The sequence below is a fragment of the Falco naumanni genome, chromosome 1, assembly GCF_017639655.2.
Source record: "Falco naumanni isolate bFalNau1 chromosome 1, bFalNau1.pat, whole genome shotgun sequence".
NCBI lineage: Eukaryota > Metazoa > Chordata > Aves > Falconiformes > Falconidae > Falco > Falco naumanni.
Genome location: NC_054054.1, coordinates 6,126,747 through 6,147,053, shown reverse-complemented (window position 1 = coordinate 6,147,053; position 20,307 = coordinate 6,126,747). Strand labels below are relative to the sequence as shown.

Sequence of the window (20,307 nt, the reverse complement as noted above, 5' to 3'; positions counted from 1 at the left end):
TTATTATAGCCCTATTTCCAGCTTCTCCAGCATAGCTCATTTCAAGACATTAGCCATTCTGCAAACTCTGTGCTGTGATTATTCCTTCCAATCACTCCATTTTAAAATATCTTGGTCAGATGCTGCTACCTTAGGCCTTGGAGTGTCTGTTTAATAGCCTCGAACAAATCTGCATGTTTTAAAAATGTGGGCAGCATCCTATCCTTCGAGTTTTCCATACCATAAAGCAAGCTGCTGCTGCTTCTGCCTGTGCTGGCATTGCCCACGTAGGGTGCAGGCAGTGCCTGGGCATGGTCAGCGACAGCTGGTCACCAGCCTCTACCGCGCTTTCAGTGTCCGTAGGCACTGTCTCTTGTGGCCGATGGTGTCTTCCACTAATGGGTCTGGACAGAAAGGAGTCACGGCTTTCAAACGATATTTCTTTGAAATACTGCCTGAACCCATGCTGCATGTGTGACCTGGGCTAACGGAACAGCTGTCAAAAACTGATGCGTGTTGTTTGGGTTTTCTATTAGTAATCCAGTCATTCTTCTCGCATCAACAGAGATGATATAAAGGTCTCTGCAGAACCCAGGGTTTTATTCAAACACGTTGCAGGCTGTTTTCAGGAATTAACAGCACTCAGATGATGCTGGCCTTGTTGAGGCTCAGCAGCAACACTTACAGTGGCTTCAGCGGGGGTCAGGGTTTCGCCCAGTGTAGATGTACTGTACATCATCTAGAAATTGCAAGCAGCTGAACACAAAGAGCAAACAGTTAAGAGGTTCCTAATTTGTATTTAACCTGCATTATCAGCAGGTTAAATATTAACAGCTGCAGATCATTATACAGAAAGAAATGCATCATGTATTGGATATAGTAATTCTCACCCACAACCTGTCATGTTATGTTTTGCTTCTGTTCTTGTTTTTAAAAATCATTTCAGAGGTGCCAATACATACACTTAAATCAATGTTATGTGCTAGCTGACAATAATCTTTTTAGGCTATTGTATTGATGGTTCCTCATCCCGGAGAACAAGGTTGTGTATGTGATTTAGGAAGGACAAAGTGTAATGATAGCATTTTGTTGGCTGCTGGTGCCTGACAACTTACATCTCAGGCTGTATGTGGCAATAGTATACTCTAGCTGGTCCTTTTCCAGGAGCAAGACAACATTTTAGGCCTGGTGCCTCTCAGCATGCTCCTTTGTTGCAGATGGCTGCAGTATCAGTGTTTCTCAAGAGACGTCCCCGTCCCCAGGGCTCTGTGTAGGCAGGCATCATCCTTCTTGCAGACCCTGCTTGCAAAGGGTCCGACACCCAGTGGGAGTTACTACACCTAAATAATCCAAACTGGCAAACGGCAGCCCTGTACAGCAGAAATGCAGGCACAGTCTGAAGGAAAAGCTTGCTTTTCCTGGCTCTGTTCTCCCAGTCCAGGTTCCAGGAAGGGATGAGAGCAGAGGACCTCAAAGGAATTCCCATCCTGACACGTGCTGTTCTCTAGGCAGTTCAAAGATTTGGAAGTTTCAGAAATGAAACATATGTTTCCAAGAAAGAGATGGATTCCTTCTCTCATTTTAAAAGCATGAACTATATGCAAAAGCCCTATTAATAACAAATTACCGACGGCCTTTTCTGTTGAGGTAAACTTTGAAGTATATACCTTTGCAGATAATTCCATCTTCCTTTTGCAGGTCATTTCTCTTGCTACATTTGCTATTTTTCAGTACTGTCAGTGACACGATAAACCTCACAACCAAACCTCTCTCAAGCAGTCCCATTCTGAGCTTGGCATGCCCGGTCCGGGAATGCAGACAAGTTGCCATGGCTACAGAGAGTGTCATCATGACGATGGGCTGTGACCTCACAGGGGCATCACAAAGAGGAACAACAAAGAATCGGATACAAAAGGCCCTATTTTCACTGAAATATAATTTAATCACAGACAGCATGGAAAACAAGAGCTGCAAGTGATATTTTATCTTCTACAGATTATTTTCTTTGAAGCTTTGCTTCTCTGCGTGGTAAACTGCTAAGATCTTTTGAAAGGCTGGAAATCTGTTCTCAATCCAGTCCATTTAGGCTTTAAGTATTGCTGCAAAAACAGATCATAGCGAATGGATAATAAAATGATCCTCCCTTAGAAATACTTCTGAAAGCTTACCCAAAGAATGGCAGGGGTTTCAAATTAACTCCGTCATCCTTAACTAAACCTTCATCTATATTTTAATGTTTCTCTTTCCTTCACAGAGCTAAAAGCTACTGATTACAGATCTAGTCACCAATCAGGTGGTCCAAAAAGATCTCCAGTAAGAAAAAAAAAAATAGTTCCTTGAGCTAGAATAAAAGTTACAACTTTAACTATCAAAATGACAGCTGATAAATTTGCAAATGGGCAAAGTATTTTAAGAACATTTAATAATCAGACCCAGACAGAAGTTAATGGACTTTAGACACAGAAAACACGCACAATTCCGGTTTGGCCCAAGATTTACACTAGTTTATTAATAATAGATTTCCATGTTGTGTCTGAAGTTTGTTTGCAGGATACAACTTAAACATATTCAGTAATGAAGGGTCTTCTGCTGGTTTATCTTCTGCTTTAGTTCTGGTTTCTAGACTTGTGTTAAGACTGTCTATAAGTTCCACAGTAGCATAGAAATTATTATCAAACATCCTAAATGTTCCACGGTCTCTCAGAGTAAAAATGGTATCAATTTATTTCCACCCGTATCTGTTCTGCAGTTTACGTTTGCACCATTCAGCATGGGGAGTGCAGTTCATGAGCTCATTGCAACCTAATGCATCCAGCAAATCTGGCTCCTTTCCATGTGTATGAATCATTCACAACTAGGCCTAGATCTCTGAGAATGTGTACAACCACTTATTTTTAGCAAGCTCCCTGTCAAGAAAGTGTTGACTTCTCTGCTGGGTCCCTTTGGTTCTCCTGCTTTCAAGTGCCAGCAAACCTCCGGTGCCACCAGCCACAGTGCTGCTGTGGTGCCTTTCTGATTAGCAAGGGTAATGTGATGAGCAACCGCTCATGGTTTTCAATGCCAAGAAATACTAAAATCAATCATCTGTGAAATCTGGAAGAGGCTTGCTGTTGTTGCTGTTGTTACACCTGGGCAGCTCTGGATTGTCTGGAGTTCCTCTCCATGACTCGGAATAAAATTTTCTCTCACTTCCAAAAATGGTACCGAAGCTGGAAAAGAGAAACTGTTTTGTTCTGATGTTATGATAAAAGTGAGATTTGCTATGCTTGCACATCATGCTTCTATTCTTGAAATGACTGTTTTATGAACAACAGTAAGGAAATTAAACAGGATTTGAATTTGCCCTTTAGGTTATAAACAGCTCTAGTATTTACAATGCACTTTGCACTTGACTCTATTGTAGCAGGAATGTTAACAGCAGCTAAATTAAAGTTGCTGAGAGATTTCCATGATCCCAGGCAAGAGAGTTTCATAAGTATATGTGTATATAATCTTTGACTTACGCGAAAAATCAAATAGTTATTTGTTGTAATTATTTCCATAATCATTTTTAGGTATATTAAAAAAAGAAGCTCAAACTTTCAGTGCAGGTCAGCTTTTGGCTCCAGTTTTCTACCTTTTTTCCTTTTCTTGGCTGGCTTTTTGAGATCAGGAATTTTGAGAGCTCTGGTGTGAGGCTTAAGCTTTGAACAGCCATAGCTATACGTGGATTTGCACATGGCTCAACACAGACCATTGGCTCAGCAAAGAGCACTGGGAGAAGCTCATTAACTCCCACCTCTTCATGCAAGAGTCTCTGGTTGACAAACTGAGCCTTAGGGTCCCTTTCTATGACTTGTTGATCATACTGGGTGGTTATTTGGGAGAGAAGAACATTTTTGCCTTCAGTTTTTGTCTTATCGGGAGAGTGAGTATTGGTAGAGGTCATGACTTTTCCTTTGATGGTGTGCGCTTTTTTTGCTTTAAAAAAAATAATAATAGACTTGTTCTCCTGCGCTTGAAGGAATAAGACTTTTGGATTGGCCTAGTTCATTATTACAGGAATATTTTTAATGTGGAAACAAGATTCTTTTTCTATCTCTCAAGCAGTGCCTAGACAACATCATTAAGAGATTAAGTGGCCTGAGAATAAATTGTCACACTGTTTAAACCTAGCGTCATAACTCAGCAGAAGCTGGGGAACTGCCTTGTCTGAAAGTTAATCTTGTTTTACAGCTAGACCTGCCTCCTCAGGCAAGAGGGAGGCATGGGCAGAAGAGCTCTGTATAGCTAATCCTCTCACGCTTAAATGACATTTGTCTCCAGCTCCCCATAGTGTTGGATAAACTGTGGGAATCTAGGCCAGTGAGCCTTCGAAACGATAGGCAAGCTTCAGAGAGCACTCTAAAGAACTTCAGCTTCACCCTCCTTCACCACGAAGAGCAGTGGGCTCCACCCATACACCTGAAGAAATCTTTCTTCCAACCCTTAGCTCCAGCTTGGGTGTCTCCCCTCTCACTCTAGGATTCCATTGTATTTGCTATCCAAATGTCTACATGTTCAAATATCTACTTTGTAATCTGAGAAACCACATAACTGAGAAGACAATCTAGACTTTCTTCCATTCTAGCACTGAGTACTCTTAAAATTAGAGTTGCTTAACTTTTCTGTGCCTCATTTAACACATGCAAAACCGGGCAAACACTGCTTTTCAGTCTTGAACTGTGGTACCTTTGCTCCAGTACTCAGCATCCCACCACAAGGACTACTGGAGGCAGTGCAAGAATTCTGCTGTATGCAAATGTATGGTCATTTACTTTCCACAGTTGGTTTTATCTCAATCTCTAATAGATCATGGCCTAAGTCTTGAAGTACAGAAGCTTAATTATTAAAAATGTTCTCAGAACTAAATAAAAAATCTGGAAAGTTTGGCATTGATATAAACATTCAAAATCATTCTGAAGATTGCTAAATTTTTGACAGTGGAAATGCCAATCAGGTCAAGTGCCTGGACCCATAACCGTCCTTTTTGTCTTTCAACTCTATACCTAAACTTTCTCTAAAGTGTCCGCTATTTTGTAATATCCCATTCTAAAATGAAATGAGCAATCCTGCACACAACGTGCTAGATGAGACCAAGCTACTGATGCAATGTTAGAATGTCCTCCGTAATATTTTACCATCCATTAATTACAGAAATTCTGTGTAGCTCAAGGTATCTGAATGAGTCATGTATATTTTTTTCCTACATGTTACACTACCCCAGTATTTGCTGTTATAGCAGCAGACACTTTGCATATTCAGTTAACATTATGTGGTTACAAAATGCAATATGCAATTACTTCATCACTGCAGGTTTTGCTACCAGTAAACCTCACCTAGCTGCAGCCAAGAGGTTTGCTGTAAGATTCCTTTTTCAAAAACTTAACTAAAGTAACAAAGCAGTTATGGATTGCAATTGATATGTCACTGGAATGTATATTCTTGACAAAATCAGGTTAATCCAGAAGAGTTTATTAGGTCTATCAGCTGTGGTCCCTGTCCTCAGGGTAGCGACATGGAAGGGAAATGGTATTCCTGAAGCACTGATAGAAATTGTACGTGGAGGAAATGCTGCATTTCCTTTGTTCTTTACATGTTCTATAAATATTTCACGTGTTTGTTAAAGCTGTGTTATTTCTGGAAATCTGCCTGCTCTCTTGTTTAATTTTTCCCAAATCCTTCAGGGTTGTAGATAGCTTGGGATACACAGAGATTTAACATTCCATATTTGTGCTCTGTTAATAGGCACCACATGAAGATTAGCAATGTAAACGGGTTATGAAGAACAGAGAGGGAAAACTTTAGCATGTCTAAAAAAGGACTAGACTTAGGCTTCTGTTACTCATACTTGTGATTTTCCATCCTTCTCACTTAAAAAAAATAAGGAAGGTCATCAAAGCATCCTATACTTGATCAGATATTGGAAGGGTCCTGCTAACAGTCATTTATCATAGCCAGTGGCTGTCCCCAACTTCTCTTGGTCATAGCCAGCTTCTTCCCCTTGGGAAAAAGTATCACCTAATATAAAAAGGGTCTCCACTTACCTCTGCAAGTAGATATAACCTTTTATTGCCACAATACTCCTAACACACCCAAAAAATGAACAACTCTATTGTTCTGTCTATGGCAGTGTGCGCAACAAAGGTGCTTAAGTATCAGAGAGATCTATAGAAAACTTTGTGTCTATAAATATACTTAGAACATAGAGTGAAAAAGTTGAACTGCTTTCAGAAATGACTCAGTGCTTGTACCATCCATTTAGAAACACAGGTCAACCAATGAAAATTTGTTTGAATCACAAGCATAAAATTGTTGAAGATGGGCTTTAGTGTGCTCCTAATACATAAATCATTCTTTAAAGCTGAGTGTAGTTCCTTAGGTTCTTATGAAATTTTTACTCTTTATGTTTCTATTTTTCATGCTCTTCCACTATTTGTTTGTTTAAGTGTACATGTTGAGAAGTCAGTATAAAATGAATCATGGATAACAGTTCTTTGATCTTTCAAATATAGTAATAATGCTGTTTTGAAAGGAGTCATCCCAAAAAAAGCACTCGTTCTCTCGAGCAGCTCCCTTTTACCTCAGGGTCCCACATCTTTGCCTGGAAATTCAGCAGCGATGCTGGTTTGGTAATGTCCATTGGGAGTCACTAGAAAAACACAGAAAACCTGGGCATGAATAGATTTTCCAATGCAACTGGAAAAAGAATGATTTCACTTTATGCTGCATAGAGAGGTGAAGTAGTTTTAATATGTTCTGAAGTCTCAGAATCATAGTTTCAGAATATGTTTTCCTTTATTATTGGCATCTTTAAGCTGAACTGATAATGTACAGGATATTTCATATAGCACTAGATATATGTAGGGTGAGACTTTGATGGCACTGCACATACTGAAAAAGACCTTTCTGCATGAGAAGTCCCACTAACAGCAATGAAATTCCTCACAGTATAAAATGCTGAGCAGAAGGTATAAGGCTGCCAGAGTGTGGTTTCTTGTGTTTTGAACTCCTCCTTGTACTGGGTAGTTAGGAAAGGTCAGGTGTATATTGAGAAAACAGGAGGTTGGTCGGTGTAGCGAATCCCAAGCCCCTTTTTTCCATTTCCAAGAAATAAAGCAGGAATCCCATGCACACCCCAGAAAATAAAAGTCCCTGAGAACAGAGACCAGAATCTTCTGATCTCCCCAGGGATTCAACATTTTTATTTGTAGTGATGATATCTCTAAGAAAGTAAGACAGCGGCTGATTCATAAACCATAATGGGAGTTTCAAGGGTATTTGCTCAGTGAGTGAAAACCTGAGATCATGACTACAAGTCTTGGCAATTGCTCAATTACTTTTATTGCAGTTTTAAAACTCATCTGTGCTATTTCCCACGTGAAAAACAAAGCCCACGCAGGTTTCTTGTGCTGTATTAGCATTCTCCCACTTGAAGTTCCAGCTTCCTCTGAGGTCCCACATATACAAGATGGAGACCCCAAATAAAAGTAAGCATTCCTTGTTTTTCTAAGGCAATAAATAATGATAGATAGATAGATAGATAGATAGATAGATAGATAGATAGATAGATAGATAGATAGATAATCTTTGCTTCAAAACTTGTTGCCTTAGGGTTTTGGTGCCCACATCCAAATGCCTACCAAAACTTTAATTGACAGTACCTATGTAGAGAGCATCATCTCCCATAAGCCTAGCAATCAAAACTGAATTTTAAAAAGCTTCTGAATCAATAGCTCTGCTTTTTTCAGCAATTCCACATGAAACTGTTCAAAGTATACAACTTTTATTTTAGAGTCAACAAAAGGTTCTGCTGCCAACAGAGGTGGATGAGAATCAAGCCATAATAGAGGGAAAACAAATTGCCTTGCACTAAAACTCACTGGCAGTGACTGTGCTGGCATCAGGGCCTGTTCCCCTCCTGTCATGGGTGAATGAGAATGACTTGGAAGGTGTCAACACTACCGACGCAGCTGTAACCTTCCTGATGGTCACCATTACTACTGCAGAACGTCCCACAAAAGTGGCCCTTTGAATGCCATACCCTGGGGAAATTTCCCTCAATAAAACTTTATCTGGATACAGTAGCTCTGGAGTTTTATGCCATTTGCATGGGTTGTCTTCATGGGGATGAACCTTTCCTGTGTTTTAACAATTCTTCATTCATGTTATCATAATGTGTCTTGGTCTTAGGATACCATGTTTTGGGGTTGTTTTTTTTATTTATTTATTTTGAAGGGAAGGAATCTAGAACTCCTTGAATTTAATAGCCTTTTTTTCACTCAACTTTAGAGAGACTTTCCATCAAGTTCAAAACATTCTAGTCAATGCTCTCTAAGTGCATTCACTTTTTTTTACAAAGAGTGATTTAAGTGTAAATATTTTTTTAAATGAGTCACCTTGAAAGGCTGAAAGAATTACATCATTTCAAACTCTGCCCACTCTCTTTGATTTTTTTCTGGACTTTCAGACTGACTTCAGAAATCTAAGATAGTTTTTCCTGCAAAATCTTAGGCCTTTCCAATTATTTGTACCGTGTTTGGTCTGTGAAATCTTGATTTGGACTTCCTGGCAGATTTATACTGAACAGCATCTCTAATCCCTTTTAGAACATGTTTTGTAGGCTGAAAGGGATTTTTTTTAACATAGGCAAAATTTTTAAAAGGACTTTACCCAAAAGATTTTCCCCTAACCCAATCCTCTTTAAAACACGAAACTCAACACCACGCAGACACTAATTCCAATTTGTAACAAAATCAGGAAAAAGGGGGGGTGCCAGTGGTTATGCGTAAGTCTCCCTATGAGCCAGACAACTTAATAACACCACTTATTAGAGAAGCCTTAAAGGTAATCCCATTAAAGCTATTCAGCAGAACACTGATATTTTTTCTGAAATCTGCTTGGAAGCAGACAGGATTACTAGAATGAAACGTGAGCAGCTTTCCAGTAAACCTCATCCCCCCACCTCTTATTCCCAAAGCCTGCAGACCTTGGCGCTCCACTGTTCTCTTGCTTGACGGACGAGGGCGAAATTACAACTCCAAGATAGGGAGGGGTGGAGATGTGGATGTTCAGTCTTCTAGAGCTCTTCTCATCGAGGCACAATGTGAGACCTTGCTGACACTGTCACAGACTTCTTTCCTGGGCCCGTATTGTTGTAATTCAGGTAAACTGGTCACACTGCATGGCAATTAATTTCTGGCAGATAGTTTTGGTTTTCAAACTGGCAGCGCAACGAATGTTAAGGATACCACCACTTACTATCCAGATGGCCTTGCATGGACATTGTACCCCCTTATTTATGCTTAACTCTACCTGCCTTCCCATCCAAGGAAATGCGATGCCTTCAACGTGGGAAGTCTCTCGATGATCCTACCCTGTGTGTGAAACACCAGCTGGGTTGTTTGGTGGTGAACCCTCGCTGCTGAGAACAGGCGGTGGTGGTTTGACAGAGGTACAGAGAAATTTGGAATGACAGGAAACTATGATCTTGTTTGAACCTGAGAAAGGGTGAATTTCTGTTTTAAAGCACCTTATCTAAACAGTGCTTAAGGAAGGAAGCCTTGTGAACTCTTGTTAAAAACGTATAGCTATAATTTAGAAACTCCTTTCATCTAGCATGAAGGGGGATTTTGCCTTGAAGAAACAAGGATGCAGTGCTGTCATTTGCATGTACCGTGTCAGTGCAACAGGGGTACTTTCAGCAATGCTGTTTTCACTTCCTAACTCTACTCTTTTAGATGTCTGTATTTCTCTTGGATGTGCAGAACCCTTGAAGATCCCCACATAAATTGTCCTTGAAAAAGAGTAGGGTTTTTTCTTCTTCTTATGTGAGCAATGTCTCCTTTATTTGGGTTTAATAATAGAAGGAGATAACTGTGCTCTGTGTAAACACTCTGCAAGAAGCTTAATCCAAACCTACAAGGATATCTGGTTTCTCTAAAGGTGTCCATAATTATATGGCAAAGCTCTGAAGAATATGATTATCGATTTTAGAAACTGGGCTGGAACATTACACAACTGTCTGGTTTAGGTTTGGAAAAGGGAATATGATGGACCCAGGTCAATGCCTGCTTAGGTTTGGGGTAGCGTACCAGTATGACAGCTGTAGGGAAGTTTGTGCACCAGTGCAACCACCAGTTCAGTGACTCCTAGGCATTATCAAGCTATCTCTGCCATCTCTGCAGGGCTCTAGAAGGGGAATTTTTACCTGGCATTTGGCTGAATGCTTGCACGTGTGGTTTTTTCCAGTGCGTTGCTTCTGGAATGGTTGCAGGATTGCTGGTGGGAGCAGTACCCAAAAGCTGTCATTGGATAAAGTCGCTTCAGGGTCTCAAATTATATTTCCTGGGACAAATGCTTAAGAAGTTGACCTCTGGGTAACACCTTCCTTCTTGTCAGTGTGTAAGTAAAAGCAGCTCTCTGGTTTTAGTCAGATAATGCCTGGATGGCTCTTTCCCTTCACGGCCTTGCTGAAAATTGGCAAGGTATGGGAAACACTGGAAAGTTTTGTTAAGCTTTCAGAGAATGGTTTCTCTGCTGGCTAAAACAGATAAAAAGCTGTTCATTTTACTGGTCCATGTTTAAAAAGTAAGGAAGAAAAGCTGCTGTATTTCTGAAAGGTACCTTACAGTCAGGGGTTTAACGTGCTTTAAAAACCACTGTTTCAGCGTGTTTGTTTTGACTTTCCTGCTTTTCCTGACTTAGACTTGTCCCGACACCAACACCACTGTTTCTGGTGGCTTACTAGGGACTTCCATAAAACACCCCTGAAATACCTGAGACACTCAGAGCTTCCTTTAATGTTGTTGCAGTGGCTCTATCTTGGAGAATTAGAGACAGGAATGTGTTGATCACTTTCCAGTTTATGCACATAAACATAGACTTTCCACGCCCTCATGTTAATACTGACCCGCGTTCTGGTTCTGCCTTGGGTATTCAGGTAACCTGAGACCATGTTTACAGGTATGTATCTCTTTCTTCTGCTTGCTGTCTCTTCCTTGATTGAACTTTGATTTCACTTTGGCCTGAGGGAAATTAAGTCAAGGCAAGGAACAGAAGTTAGCTTTCCAAATATTACGGTGAACAGAAAGGAAGGAGGGTGTTATTTGTCTTGAAGATATGTCAACTGTGTCCATCTACATGCTCTGCCTGGCTAATGACAGTATCAGCTTCGTTGAGGTTCCTCTGTTGTGTGAACCCATACTGTTCAATCCATGCCATACTGAAAATATTCCCGTTTTTGTGGCTTTAGTATAATTCCTGCGTTTCGGTGTGTTTCAGACCATTTCTCTTCCTCTCAGCTTGAGGATTTTACTTCCAATTTGCCCATGAACTGTTGACATTTATTTGTATTTGTGGCAACTTTTCCTTTACAGCGAGCATTTCGGTTTGCCTCAGTTCAGGTGTCAGATTTCTTACAGCTGGAAGTAAAATGGTTCTCCTATCTGACTCTTTCTCTAAGTATGCAGAAATACATGCATTTCAAGTGAAACTGATTCTTGGTACTGTAGATATTCTTCAGAGGTGTAACTGGCCCCAGATCCAGCAGTCTTTTATATGCACTGTGGAATTAAGTTCTAGTTGATTACGCTTTCAAAATAGAGCAGGATCAGAAAATGTACCTGGCCTCCAGAAGGCCACAGAACTACTAAAAAAAACCTGAAAAGGACTCTATGAATATCTAGTGAAACCCAATGTCATGATGTTTGCCCTCCAAGTGCATCGAGAGAAACATAAAAAGTGTCAGTGCCTTCTTTGCCTCTTTCGTTTGCTTCCAAATCGGGGTGGGCAGAGTCACGGTGGGGCTAAAGCCAGCTAATTGCTCATCATTTAAAAGCTCTGTGAAATCCTTCCAGCAATAGCACACATACTAAAAAGCAGAGCCTCAGTCATCCTGCAGCTATTTATGGGTAGAGACCAGACATACTGAACAGTCTCACTTGGGGGGGAAGGAAGGGGAGGAGGTGCTGCAGAGTTGCACGTGCACTTGTAGGGGTTACAGAGGTTTCATCTCTTCACTGAGGCATGAGGGCAAGGCCAGACGAGGGTCATGAATGTCGTCTGTTGTCAAGAGTTTAAACCCCTTTGCTGCTGCCCTTTTCTCCGTCCCATTCATATAGCATAAAGAGTTATCTAAACTCTGGGTGCCAGCTACATAGCTAAACTTGATGGCCAGATGGTAGAGGGCTTCCATAAGGCAGGAAGGGATGTAAGCTTCATCAGCTAAATTAAACTGCACTTACAGAAGAGGGCAATGGGGTTGTCCCTTCTTTTGTCACATTATTCCTATTTGCTAACCACCAAGCAGCTGGATGACCTGGAAACAAACGCTGCTTGTCAAAGAAATTAATATCTAAATTATTGTTCTCCAAAGCTGAACAAGAATGTACAAGGGTTTCCAGAAATGTTCGTTTTGTACAATTGTCACACATGGTTCCTTTCATTAATATAACAGATTAATTGCTGCTTTGAGTTATTTTTCTTTACTCTCCTTCAGGCTAGGCACTTTTGATTAGAGGTGATTGAATAATTTATTGCAAACTGCTTATTGTAAGAGGTTTGCTTTATTTTGTTCCATCCAGAATAATGCATTTTCAAATGATTATTCAAATTGTTGTTCAAGTGATCCTCTGAATAGTTTCAGTGAAAAATTCTTGGTCTAAACCTTACTTGGAAACAGGTTTGACACAAAAGAGGTAAAACCACCAAGAAGCATTGCAATATTCAAGGCTGTAGACTGGTTCGGAGTGGATGAACAGGTCTCTTTATTTTCTTCCATGCCTTGACTGGCTGTTAACCAGTCTGTTATTGGTTTTCTAATGTAAACACACTTGTGTTTTACAACATTCACTTTGTAAGTGTTCTCCACAAGTCATTGAAAATGTGCTATTTCTATAAACATCCCTGCTACTAAATTCATTTGAAGTGATATTCACTGGTAAATAAATGTAGACGGTGCAAGAAGACATGAAAGAAAAATCCCTTGGGGAAGGAGTGGGGGTAAATCACAGAGATAACGTAGCCTTTGGAAGTTTTTATATAAATAGACCTACAGATTTCCACATATTTAGTCATTGCAGAAGATTAAAACGTTTGATGTGTAGTTACCATTTCACATGAAAGCAAAAGGTAGCTTTTCAGTTGCATTTGGTCCTTGTAATTCAAGTGCTGACAATTGCTGGAAACCTAATTTAATGAACGTTTTATAAGATCTTTAAGTGCTCTGTGGAAATTCCCCCGTCCCTTCGCCTGGCTACGCATTCCCTCTTGGTGTGGTTTCACGTCCGTAGGCCCATTCCTAGCAAGCCCTTCACATGCCAGTGGCGGCTGTCCTCTCCCCTGTTTGCTCTCTGGAGTTGCTCCCATCAGCACAGGCACTCGACATGCCTACAGCTGCTCAGCTCTTCTCAGCTCTGTCAGGATATTTGTTTGATCAACACAATTACTTGTGGCTTGGTCAGCACAACAAGGTGAACAGGCTGCCAGTCTCAGGGCTTGGCTCATTGTCATCCTGCCCCTGGGGACATGCCTCTGGCACAGAAGAAATAACATCACCCTTGCAAATGGTTGCAAGGTCCCACTGAAAAGCCAGCCACAGATCTAGGTTCCCCACACCCACCCCTGATTGCTTCCCTGATAGATCCAGCTGCCTTTTGCTTCATCACCAGCTGGCCCCATTTCACTCCCTTCTGTCTCCCAGGACAGGTACCAGCCTTCAGGAGGGCAACTACCCTCTGCAGCCTTCTCTGTAATGCCCTGATTTTTGTTGTTTTCCTTTGTCTTGGAGAGGTGAGCCATGAGGTCATGGTGAACTGTCACCAGTCAGTATCCCTCCAGTCTTCCTCTTGCCTCTGCTGTGCAAAGACTCATGAGAGGAGGTTGGAAAGGCAGATGGTGGCAGATCATGAAGGGCACAGATCACTTTCCCTGCTGTTGGTCAGAAAGTTGCCCTCAGGTAAAAACCTGCTTACCCCTCTTCTTCCCTGTATTATGAGGGACACAAAGAGGTGCAATAGTGGGTGTAGCAAAAAGGTTCCTCCAGAGCAAACGGCTTTGCAAAGTCTTGAGAGTGCTGCTATCCCATCAGGGTCAAGCAAGATGTTTATGGTCCTGAGCAAAGGCGGAGTTTGGCTGTTTCCGGGAAGGATGCTGCATTCAACGGGCCATGGGGAATGGCATCGTCTTGGGGATGCCCCAAGAAGAGCTTTTTATTTCTTAGGGATTCTCTGCAACAGAAGTCTCTGGGAAGCTTGCTTCCCCAAGGCAATGCTGTGCTGAAATCCGCTAAGTGCGTTAGGAAGAGCGCAGGAAGGACAGGAAGCTGCTAAGAGGGTCAGGAGGAAAGGGAGGCTGTTGGTTTCCTGGATGACTGTAGAACAATATGATTGCTTATATTAATTGGAGTATTTGCCAGACAAGCAGTTGCAGCAGTCCACAAACACTGCACAATATTGCAGAGAGGATGATTTAATGAGTAGAACAACTTTTCCTGCAATACCAGTCAGAAATTGTGCCCCAGATCCACCATGAGACAAAATCCTCTCTCAGGTTTTTCCATTTTATCGGGACAAGTATGATTTAGAAAAAGCAGCAGGTCTTCAGCAGAAAAATGTTACAACAGCTTTTTAAAATGAAAAGAGAAGAGATGTTTTGCCCACTTCCTTGCACCGCCATTGTCAGCTGGGCTAGACTGGAGCTGAGAGCGAGGCAGGGGGGACATCGTGTTGCCACCAGGCTGGGCTGGGGCAGGTTCACTAGTGCAGAAGTGCTGTGCAACAGCAGATGTTTTCCCCAGGGACTGCAATGTGCTTTAGCTCTCTTCCATGGCTTTGAAGAGACAGGTCCCATGGAGGAGATGGAGGGAGCTGCTCTTTGCCCATTATCTTTTAGAGGAGGCACCCATCTTGTCCAGGTGGTCATGTTTTGTCAAGATCATAATCTGGAACGCGCCGCTGCCTCAGTATTCTTGCAGCCAGATCAGATTTTGCTCTGACCTGGCCTGAAGCCACATGAATGTTGTTAAATAGCTACTGAGCCTGAGGCAGGGACTGAGCCTGGCTGAGAGGCGTGATGCTGAGCTGTCAGGTTGGGTCAGATCCCAGCCAGGGTAGCCCCGTAGCCTGTCTCTGACAGAGGCTGGGAACAGATGCCTCTATGTAAGTCATACTAATAATGGAGCATGTAGACTGTGATCCTTCCCTGCTGTTGGCAAGCAGCCATGCAGGACCTCCCTGAGCCACCCGGCATAGGAAGCACCCACACACCTGTCCCCCAAGAGACCAAAGCGGTCTCCGTAACATCCTCCGGCAGTGAGTTTCACAGATCAAGTTATTCCCCTACGTGGAAAGAAGGGGTCATCTCAGATATCAACTCCCCCTTTCAGTTAAATCAGTGATGCTATAAATGCAATTAATAAGAATTTAAAAAAAAAAAAACTGGAGAGAAAAAAGCTGAAAAAGTCACCCTATAAATATTTCATGAAAATCTTGGCATGGGTGCATAAATTAAAAGACCAGAAGTTTTTCATATCTTTGCACTTCTAATAAGCACAAGTGCAAGATCCAGGACTCTAAGTGCAGATTTTATGTGGAGATTTCAATAATTCATTGGAGTAATTTCAGCACTGATTTCCTAGTGAAAATTCCAGATACAGAAACAAGGTTTGAAAGGACAATCACTGCTTTCCAGCTTATTACAGCATCTCTCTTTTTTAGAGTGGCTTTTTTAATGCACTGTCCCTGTTCTTAGGACTCAGGTTTCCTTGTTTTGTTCTCTTCCTCACTCCACCCCTACCTCCAAAAATAATGTGCTTCTCTTAACTAACGTGCCTCTGTTAAAGTGATATGAAATACAGAGAACAGATGACACGGGGTGCACTGTGTGATAGCTAATGGTCATCCAGGGCGTGGTAGTGTGGTTGCATATAGTGTGCTTCTAAGTTTAGCTCAGTAGCTAAACCAAGTGGTATCTCTTCTCTTCATGCATCTTAAAAGGGAATAACGACTCAAGCCTGAGAAAGTAATTCTGAGTTTTCCAGCATCTATTTTATGAACATACATTACTTTCCTTAATACAAAAAGTTGTTTACTATTCCGGTTGATTTGGTAATCACTGGGATGCATGCCAGCCTTCTTCACCTTTATTTCATCTGGGTCTTCCCAGTTTGTACTCCTTGCACTCAAGTTTAGGAGACATTTCCTCCACTGCCCCATCAATCCATCTTGTCTCAAGACTGAAAGAGGGTATGAAACATGAACAGTCACAGTTCTGGTGCCAGATTCTCTTTCTGACTGCTCTGCTGCCTTTTGCATCCTTATAAACCTGCTGTCACTAGCTATGCATTCATGTGCACCTTGTAAAGATACATCTCACATGAATGCACAAGTTGTGTGTTTCCCCTGGAAGATCCTCGTTTTATTTCAACTCGTGCAAAGGCACTAGATCTACTTGAAAGCATTGCCCAAGCCAGTTGTCAGACTTAATTCCTTGTTTTTTCTTTTGGCGTTGCAAAATACATGCAACTATGTATGACTTTTTTTTATAAAATCTGAAGTTATTTCAAACAGCTGAAAGTACTTTGCTTTTGCTTCCAAGAATGTAGCTCCAGTCAGAGTTCAAGCACTGACATTTTCAGCTGAAAAGATAAATATTTGGGAAAATAACCCTATGCTTTACAAAGGGGTCACTGAACCCAACGGTCTCAGTACTTATGGTGACTCAAAAAAATGCTGTAAAAGAAAAGCAAAGACTCCCGTGAACCGTTATACAGTGGGCATCTCTCACCCCCCCATCTCTCTCTTCTGCAGGCTCCTTGGTTTGTTGAGGAGTGAGCTAAGCAGTGAAGCTTTTCTCCCAGTGCTTGAATTACAGAGATGCCAAGCTGCACTTTCAAATGAGTAAACATCGGTTGGTTCTTAATGAGAACCGCAAGCACTTGGTAATTCTGGCTGTTGGCTTCCTTTAAAGGCTTAAGTATAGTTTTAGTTTATGCTTCTATGTGAAGCTTTTGATTGCCATTAAAAAAAACCAAAGGCTAAATAAACAAATAAATAAGATTAATAAACAGCCCCTAAGCAGACAGACTCCCAGGTCTGTTCACTTTGGCTAAAACAGATGTTTTATCCAGCTTGGTAATATTTAAGCTATAGACACAACATATATAGCTTTTCATGGTGATGTTACCTGTCATGCTGGTCACAGTGGGAGCCCTGATTTCAGGTGGGGGGATGACTCAAAGTGGGCACCCCTCTGATGTCCGTACGACCACTCCTGGGTGCCAGTCTCCGTTCTGTACGTCAACGTGAGAGCTGCTAGCTCCTCAGAGGTTTTCCTCGACTCCACTGGTTTCAGGTCAGTCAAACCAAGATTTCTGCCTTTGCAGTGCTGAGGTACAAAAAGAATAAGCCTGCTGAGCACTAAGTTTTTCTTGTAAGAGGAAAAACAGGATAGGGAGTGGAACTGCTACTGAAACGTTTTGGTCTTTCTGGCAATGGCAGCATTACGAAGCAGACCCCCTCGCTGGCAGGCAGAGTTAATGCTGGCCGAATATCAGCTTCACCTCCATCACCTCTCCCTGGCCATGGAGTGTGGCTGAAGTGACCTGGCCATGGCCCAGCCTGACAGCAGAGTCAGGGATTGTGTCTCTGCTCAGCTGTGTGAGCCGGGGGAGAGGACGGGCTCCTCCCGACTTCCACCAACAGACATCGCCTGGGGTTAGTTACCCTGCCAATTTCTGAGCAGCCAGTCAAGACCCTGCCTTTTCCACTGGCTTGTCTGTACCCCTTGTGAATGGGGCAGGTGATGCCTCGTGGAAATTTAATCTTTTTTCCCTCCGTTGTTTTGTTTTGCCTTATTAAATACCAGCAGCAGAGTAGGACTGGGGGTCATATTCATAATTTTTCCTGATAGAGGAATAATGACACCTGACAGAGGTGTCATTTTGGAAAGCTGTTTTCTAACAAATGTCTTTCTTACCACATGCCTTAAAACAAAAGGACTAACTGAAGTTGGACTTGGTGGCAAACATAAGAATGGGGGAAACCTATTTCATCTGTGCCTTAGCACAATGAGGTCTGTTTGCGACAGTGTCAAAAAATGTAGCACTTACCAGCTGAAGTGGTATCGTGGCAGGAAAGTTTCTTTCTGTGTGCGGGTAAGAAAGTCAAAGAGAAGCCCAGGAGGGAACAGCCAGCTCCTGATGGCTCTTGATGGCCCATCCCTTCCCCATATCCTTGCCCAGTTTTGGTGTTAGGGTGATTGATGCTGTGGCTGCTGTGTGTGCCAGCCATGCCGAGGTACATGCAGCCGCTCAGCTCCCACTGCAGCCTCTCCATCAGCCACCCAGTTTTGGGAAACTGGCAGCTACTTTACATCCTGCAGATTTTTATCCCGCTGTCAAGTTTGGTTGAAACTGGCCAATAGTGCGTTGTTATGGAGGCAGTGATAAGCAGACAGACAGACAACACGGTCTCATATGCCTTGTTTCCTTTGGAAACCAAGCTAAAAATAACACAATGATGAATAGAGCTTAGCTGAGAGGCACGTTACAGAAGAGAGCTGGTGGAGAGCGAAATGAATGTAACTGTCCTATTGTTATTTCACATGTCAGAGTATCAGCCCCTCAGAATATTTCTAGCAATTTTCTCACTTGAAACACAGCATACAGATATATCTCCTTATCCAGAGCTGACTGTTCTCAGTGAAAATTAACATCCTGGTAATTTTAAACCCTAAAAACCACTGAGGATTCCAGCAGGACTCGGACGGTGTCCAACAGTATCTTAATCCTTTTTTTCTCCTTGCAAGTACACCAAAGATAATAATTATATGTTCTATTGAAATAAACAGAAGTACTGCTCTCAGTGCTCCTGACTACTATCAAAGCATTCATGTGAGTTCATGATCTCTGGACTTCCTAGCTGGAGAGGTATTCAAGAGGTCTAACAGCAAGAGAACAGAGGAGAAACTGAAACACACAATATCGCAAAAAAAATCGGCAGCATAAATGAACCTATGGGGAAAAAAAAAAAAAAAAGGGCAGAGATCACAAAAGAAAAATTTTTACTTTGATGGCTTAGCTAAAAATTTTGGAAAGAAAGTGAATGTAGATTGAAGTGAAACAGCAAACAAAACTCAGCCCCAACCATTCTGTCATTGCAAGTGTTTTAGCCTCCCATTTGGGCTATTCAGTCCTTTCATCTAACTTTGAAAGAAAACAAAAGGTTACAGCGTATGTATATTTTTTAATCTCAAGTTTGGCTTCTTTTCAAGCCTTTCCTCCTTCAGTATTGAGGATCATTTAAGAATAACCAAAACATTTCACCAGACTTTAAGCCTGGAAATCTGATGGCACAAAAGAGATTTTATATTGTTAAGAGTCCTCTAGGATTTTGCATAAGTATACATACTTTGTGTCGCTTAATGGGCAACATGAAATCTATTGTAATTTAGTTTGATTTTTAATTTCATAGATATATAGTAGCAGAAGTATTGGGAAAGTGATCCCAAACCAAAGAATGTCTTTACAGACACATAGATATTCCTTCCGAGACAAGAAGTAGTAATTACCTTGTATCAGAAAAAGTAATTACACTGGAATGAGACAGAAGTCATCATGCCAGTGTATGATGCAAAGGGAGCAAATGCGAAGATGTAATATTAGCCAGGACTGGTTTATCCTGGAGTTTAAGTTCCTGATAAAACTTTCAGCAATAGAAAGAAGCAGATTTTTTGAAAGAGTCAATATATCCATTAGCAGTAAATTTTCCCAGCACACAGTTTTCTCTTTTACACAGCCAACATACGAGCTGTGAAGCTGTTAGAGCTCAGTGTCACCACGGTGCAGCAGGGAAGGACCATGGAGCAGCTGCTCTGGTCACAGGGTCAGCCCAACGCACACACATGGCATACACAGTCTGTGCAGTAGCTGGAAACGTGGAGATGGTTTTGCACAGATGTAGATCACTGCAGACCTCAGTGTCCTTGGCCAAGTGTAAAACTTGCAGAAATTCCTTGTATGTGTGTTTTCTGTATCAGTGAAAAGACATTCATTCAACATTTGGACTGTTACAGATTTTACTTACTTCTGCTCAGTTGTTCAAACAGGAGTAGATGAGAGATGGAAGCAAAACACCTCCAATGAAATCTACTGATAACGGTGTTTTGCCCTTCCATGGATCCCTTGCAGAGGCTGAAAAAGATGTACGGATTCTGGAGAGCTAAGCATGTACAAACAGGACACATCCTGTCCTGGAAAGCTGCTCTCCTCTCCTTTGCCCCCTCCACCTCCATCAGTCAGCCTACATCCAT

General features: G+C 41.8%; 1 long non-coding RNA gene across 1 annotated transcript; it reads right to left on the bottom strand.

Moving 5' to 3' along the window:
- Nucleotides 1-2,534: 2,534 nt before the first annotated feature.
- Nucleotides 2,535-18,305, bottom strand: LOC121096262. The gene is made up of 4 exons (XR_005830431.1): nt 18,107-18,305; nt 17,182-17,382; nt 6,581-6,649; nt 2,535-3,188 (listed from the first exon to the last, which is right to left on the bottom strand). It is a non-coding gene; the product is annotated as an uncharacterized LOC121096262 (long non-coding RNA).
- Between the last annotated feature and the right edge of the window lie 2,002 nt (nt 18,306-20,307).